The sequence below is a fragment of the Triturus cristatus genome, chromosome 1_1, assembly GCF_964204655.1.
Source record: "Triturus cristatus chromosome 1_1, aTriCri1.1, whole genome shotgun sequence".
NCBI lineage: Eukaryota > Metazoa > Chordata > Amphibia > Caudata > Salamandridae > Triturus > Triturus cristatus.
The window spans coordinates 1,024,127,847-1,024,134,717 of NC_140579.1; positions in this window are offsets into that span (position 1 = coordinate 1,024,127,847).

Genomic DNA, 6,871 nt, shown 5'->3' on the forward strand with positions numbered 1-6,871 from the left:
CTTCTCAGTGACTTTGGACGGGAAGGGGTGGAGGGAGATGAGTTGGTAGTTCTTGAGGTCGGTGGGATCTGCTGTGGGCTTCTTTAGTAGGGGTCTAACTTCTGCACGTTTCAAGTCATCGGGAAAGATGCCAGTTTTGAAGGTGGTGTTGATGGTGAGTTGTAGTTCATGAGTGATGGCAGCAGCTCTGTGGAAGATGTGCGGGGGACAGGGGTCCGTGGAGGCTCCTGAGTAAATGCCTTTCATGGTCGATGCGGTGTCTTCGGTGGGGACTGGGGTCCAGGAGGAGATGCTGGGCTGGCTGGCGTTGCTGGGTTTCGGAGTCAGGTGTCTAGTCGTTTAAATTGTTGTAGAGGCCCTTGATTTTCAGATGGAAGTAGGAGCTGAGCTTGTTGCAGAAGTCCTGGAAGGGTGTGATGTCCGTGGTTTCGCTGGGGGTTTTGGTGAATTCCTGGAGGACGCTGAAAAATTCCTTGGAGTTGGTGAGGATCTTGTTGTGGATGAAGGTCATTTTTGTGGATCTGATGTGTTGGTGGTATTCCATCATAGCGTTCCGGTAGGTGGTGCGGTCTTCTAAGGATTTGCTGTTTCTCCAGTTCTTCTCAAGACGTCTGCAGGTGCATCTGGATTCTTGGAGGTCAGTGGTGAACCAGGTGGCCTTTCTTAGGCGCTGTCTGTCGGGGTTACGCAGGGGTGCAAGCTCCTCTGCGCAGTTGGTGATCCATATTTGGAGTTCTTTAACTGCGAGTTAAGCGTCAGTCGAGGTCGTGGGGGCATCGCGGTTGAGGGTGGAGTTGAGCTGCTTCTCAGTGACCTTGCTCCAGTTTCTTCCATGAGGGCGGGGTGCAGGTTTGGGCGGTGTGGGTTTGTTGATGTGGAAGTGTACGCAGTGGTGGTCTGTCCATGGGGGTTGGGTGGTCTGGCTGAAGTGCATGTTGTTACTTCCCACAAAGATGGGGGTCGAGGGTGTGTCCTGGCTTTTGGGTGGTGGTGGTGACTAGTTGTTTCAGTCCGAGGTTGACAAGGTTGTCCAGGAGGGTGGCAGAGTTGGGGTTGCTGAGGTTGTCCATATGGAAGTTGAGATCTCCGATGAGCATGTAGTCCATGGATGCTATGGCATGGGGCGCAATGAGGACGGCGAATGTAGTGGTGAACGCAGTTCCAGGTCCGGGAGATCTGTAGGCAAGGGTGCCTCTTAGGGTCATTCTGGGGCTGGTCTGGATCTGGAAATGGAGGTGTCCGGTGGCGGGCGGGCTATCGCCTGAGGTCGTGAGTCGGAGGGAGCGTTTTTGTGCGATTGATAGCCCTCCTCTTGGGCGGTCCTTCCTCTGGATCTTGTATCCGTCGGGGATGGCGGTGGTGATGTCGGGGGCTGAGGTGGAGTTGGTCCAAGTTTTTGTGAAGAAGGCGACATCTGGCGAGTGGGTGTCAAGGTGGTCCCAGATCTCTACAGCATGCCTGTGCAGGGATCGAACGTTGAGGAGGATGCACCTCAGGGCTTCGGTGGTGTTGGCGTCCAGCGTGGTGCAGAGGGTGGTGAAGGTTTGGCGAAGGTTTGGCGGCAGTGACGGCTGGAAAACTGTCCGTGGGTGGTATTCGGCGTGGACAGTTGGACTTTGTTGTTCCTTCCGGGGTGGAGTGAGAGGAGGGCATCTGAGTGGTAGCGTTGGGTGGTCGGGGATCCAGGGTTCCTGGCACTGGTCACGGTCAGCTCGCAAATGGGCTTGCCTTTGGTGCGCACGCTGCGCTCAGCCACCATTAAATAGGGAAGGGTGTAGGAAAGCGCAGCTGGAAGTTGGGAGAGGGAACCAGCAGGGGTGAGGGGTCACTGGGGCAGCAGCGGCGGGAAGGGAAAAGGGCAGAAACAAACAAAACAAAACAGAGAATGACAAAAGAACAAATAACAGATCACAAGTAAAAATACAGAGGCACAATGACAGCAAGATAGAAAAAACGGGCACAATAACAAAGGACAGACAAACAGGCACACAACAACACAGACAGCAGCGGAACCAGCAGAGGAGCAAGGCTCTCCCACTGGACCACCAGGGATGAGGTGCAGGCAGGAGCCTGCGCGTGGAGGAGGGCCTCGAACACCTACCAGCTCAGAGGTAAGCGGGGTCAGTGGCACAACAGCGGAGCTGCTGGTGGAGAGAGCAGGTCTCTGTCTAGGAGGTCAGAGGCCGTGTGTGGAGAGAAGACATGAGGGGGCATTGATTGCGAGAGATAACGTGCAGGAACAAGATGAACAGAACACCAAAACAGCATCCATATTAATAAAATAATGTATCTGCTAAAATGTGGCAGACCTAAACTTCATTAATAAGCACACTTCTAAATTTCTAATCAATATTGTTTCAAGTGCAATACCAATAATTCATCAATTACCATATTTATCATAAAAATCATTCAAAATAATTTTTTTCCTATAATTGCACATTTAGAAAGAGCTTTGACCCTATTAAGGGGGCTAATGGGCTGTTATCAATAACTTATGAGGGATGGTGGGCACGACAGCTGCTGGAGCAGAGGGAAGGTTGCTGCCGCTGGAGCACTTTCATAGGCGGGGGCCTCGGGAAGGTGATGGTGATCAGGGCTACTGCACGGAGCGACCGCGCTAGGGGATGGCATTGAATAATGCAGGCCAGTGGGGCTGGGACTGATTGAGCAAGGAGTGGCAGCAGTTGCTGCAGCAAGGACTAAGTGCACTGTTGCAGAGGTAAATCGTGTTAATTGCAGTAGGTGGTGGCGGGTGCTGGATATGTTGATGATAACTATTGGGGCAGGCAGAGACTGCTTCTCCAGTCAACACTGGCGACTACTTTGTCAGCAGAGGAGGATAGTGAACGTTCCAATAGTGTGTTGCAGGGAACAAAAAGGGGTTACTACTGGGTACAGGATGTATGCAAAAAGAAGGAGACCCCACTCGCCCGCTACTTACATGGAGCATCTATAAATTCCGCCTTATAGTTGCCTCCGTTGTTGATCTTTTAAATGCATGCTATTTGTCCGTAATGTGGCCACTTCCAGGTCTCAAATAATTACACAGCAAATATCAAAAATGTCACACACAGCTATCTGAAACCTTGGCAGCTATGCGACTGCTAGTGAAGGCAGATACAGGGTGTCTTGCAAACTCATGCACGCAGGCGGTACCTGCACCAGCCTCACCCGTACTCTAGCTTCTAGTCCAGGGCCGGCCTTAGTGCTGGTGGCGCCCTGTGCAACAATGTTTGTTGGCGCCCCCCCCAATGGCCACCTCCACCACGTATTCTCTCACTAGCACCCTTTAACAGTGACCAAGTCTCCATAACCACACTCTCTCAGATGCATTGAATAAGTTATATAGCGCCACACATACCAGTGTAGGGTGTCTGAGCACTTTGCATCACACACATATTACACAGAGACAATCAATCATACCTGTGTAAATCAGTGTATAGGAAATATTACATAAGCCAAAGGACTAAAAGTGTAGGAGTCACGTCATCTATACTGGTAGGCAGTATAGTTTAAGAGTGCTGGGTGTGGAGAAGCACAAACTCAGAGTCGAAAAAGAAACAGCATAGTTGGGAGTTTTCTTTAATGATAAGAATTGATTTCTAGCCAAATTAACCCTTTTTGCAACATTAATCAATGTTCTAATAATGTATACTTTGCAGAGTGTATGCAGCTCAAGATGAAACGTAATAGCTCACTATTCTATATTAGGACTTTAAGTTATAAATTGCAAGTAAAATAAAAAAAGGATGCCTCTTTGAAAGCAGTAACCTGCTGATCTTTTTACATCATACGCATTCTGTAATCTACTTGGTACACGTTCTTTGCAGCAGGCATATTAACCCTCTGCACTAACTTCACCGAAGTCAAAACCTCAACTATACAAAATGCTGATCTCTCGCCAGGAAGATCATTAGTCACACGAGTTATCTTGACATTTATGTGAGGCCTGGTAATTGCCGGGGAAAGAAACGCTGCAGCAGGTGCTTCAAAAGCATAATTAACTTTCAAACACGACGCCCCCAGGAAGCCAGCACCCGGTGCGGTGGCACCGGTCGCACCGACCTAAAGCCGGCCCTGGTCTCGCCCTTCTGAGACCTATGGTGGCACACTCCTAGTACTCGATCGCCTAACTAACGCTCTCCCAGGACCCCAAGGAAAGGTCGAAAAAGTACTGGAAGTACTGTTGCCTCGGAGAGCTTCAAAATGAATGAAAAATTGCATAGTACGCTGAGTACACGCATGCGCACTAGATCGGCAGCACACAAGGGAAGCTTAAAATATCTATTCTATGACAAATTCCATAGTTGGCATGCGAGGGGGAGCGCATACAGACAGGGAGTGGAAAACGACGGAACACCGGAATCTTAGTCACGCCGTATCAGGCTTACTTATCACTGTTCCGACAGGAATTTTCTCCGCCGTATCGAGGTGTGTTTGAGTATTATGCCGTTCCTGTTCGCAAACGCGACCCACTTGTCGGAGGTGAATTGGGGGCCATTGTCGCTGATAATGCTCCTGGGTATGCCTTCCCGAAGGAACATCGCCTTGAGGAAGCGTAGGATCTCGTCCGTGTCCATGACCTCGTTGATGTGCACTTCTGGCCATTTCGAGTATTTATCCACTAGTACACATAGATATTTGGGGATGCCTTGGTCGTCCAGTATTGGTCCCAGGATATCTACTGCTACCTCTTCCCACGGGTTGCTGGGGTTAGTGAATGTCCCTAGGGGTGGTCTCATCGGTTTGAGAGTCTTGTCTGCCCCTTGGCATTGCGCGCAGTCCTTCACGTGTCTCTCGACATGCATGTCCATTCCCGGCCACCAGTAAGTTTGTTTTGTTCTGGCCTTTGTCTTCACGATTCCCAGGTGGCCTTCGTGAAGTATGGCTAGCAGGGTAGGTACGATGTTCTCCGGCGGCACCACCCTGTCACCCCTGTAGACGAAAACTCCATCGTTGCCCACCGACAGCTCTTCTCTGACTTCGTAAAACTGCCTGATTTTTGGGCCTTGTCTCCTCCTGTCTGGCCATCCCCGCACAATGCACGCCTTGATTTCTTCCATGTCGGCATCTACCTCATATGCATCCTTCCAGTCCTGCCTACTGATGGCCTTTTCCGGATCGTCCGTCAGAGCCACCATCTCGTCGTCGTCTTCCCTGACGTTGGAAGCACAGTCCATCGCCGATGCCCTGCTGAGGTAGTCCGCTATTTTGTTCCTGGAGCCCGGGATGTACTCCACGTCGTACCTGTACTCCAGGAGTTTCAGTGTCATTTTCGCTATTCGGGGCGTGGCGCTGGCATGGCCATCTGATGTCAGTACTTTCACGAGAGGCTTGTGATCTGTCTTCACCTGGAATCTGGTCCCCCACAGGAACTGACGGTACTTCGCCATGGCCCACACTACCGCTAGCATCTCTTTCTCTATCACGCTGAACTTTTGTTCCGATGCTGTCAGCGTCCGGGACGCGAAGCTGATCGTCTCCGTTCCGCCTTCTGGTCTTTCCTGCATGAGCACGGCTCCCAGCCCCTTTTCACTCGCGTCCGTCATCAATATCGACCGCCCCTGGGGATCGAATCCTTGCAGCGGGATCGCTCCGCCAATCTCCCTTTTCACTGTGTCGAACTCTTCTTGCGTCTCCTCCGTCCATCTGAACGCCGTCTTGTCCCTCGTGAGCTGCCTCATGTGGTGGGTTTTCGTGGCAAAGTGGTGGACGAATTTACTGTAGTACTCTGCCATCCCTAGAAACGACCGTACTTCCTCCTTGGACGTGGGTGGTGGTGCGTCGCAGATGGCTATTACGTTCCCTCTCTTCGGCGTTATTCCTTGTGCCCCTATCTCGTGTCCCAGGTAGGTGACAGACGTCATCCCAAAATGGCACTTCTCCCACTCTGCTGTGAGGCCCTTCTCCTCCAGGATCTTCAGTACTGACGACAGTTTCCTGTCGTGGTCCTCCTGCTCCGTCCCCATCACTAAGATGTCGTCCTGAAAGTATTGCACTCCCTCAATGTCCTTGAATAGACGGGCCATCAGCTTCTGGAACACCGCCGCTGCTGAGGCGAGGCCGAAGGGCATGCGGCAGAATTGGTAGCAGCCGAACGGCGTGATGAATGATGTCAACTTTTTGCTTGTCGGATGTAGTGCTACTTGATGGTACGCTGATTGCAAGTCTATGGTGGAGAACCATTTCACTCCTTTCGTGCGGGCCAACATCTCCTCAATGCGTGGCAAGGGGAACCTCTCCACCACTATGCACTTGTTCAACTCCCTGAGGTCCACACAGAGGCGCACTTTGCCTGACGGTTTCATGGCCACCACCAAGGGAGCCAACCACTCCGCACTGTCAATGGGCTCAATGATTCCTCCTTCTTCCAGTCGGAGGAGCTCCTGTTGCACCGCTTCCCTAACGGCAATCGGGATATTCCGTACCTTGTGCGCAACTGGCCGGGCATTGTCTTTGAGAACGATTTTGTGGGAGAACTTCTCCAGCCTCCCTATCTTCCCGCCGAAGACTTTCGGGTGCCCGCTCCGCCATTTTCCTGCTGTCGACTCCTCTCCGTCCAGCGTCGCCAGCACTTGGGTGTCCCCTCCTGCGTTCAGCTGTATTCCCAACACTCCCTGGTCCATCCAGCCCAGGACTGACGGTCCTTTCTCCGCGACGTACAGCTTGCAGATCGCACTCCTCTCCTTGAACTGGAACTTCATAGTCTTGAACCCTACCATCGGGATTGGGTCCCCTGTGTATGTGACAGGTCGAATGTCGGGGGGTTCTAGGTGTGCTCCCCACGTGGGTCTGAACTTCTCGCTCCATACTGAACGTTGAATGATGGTGTAAGGAGATCCTGAGTCCGCCACGATGGTGATGGGTATGC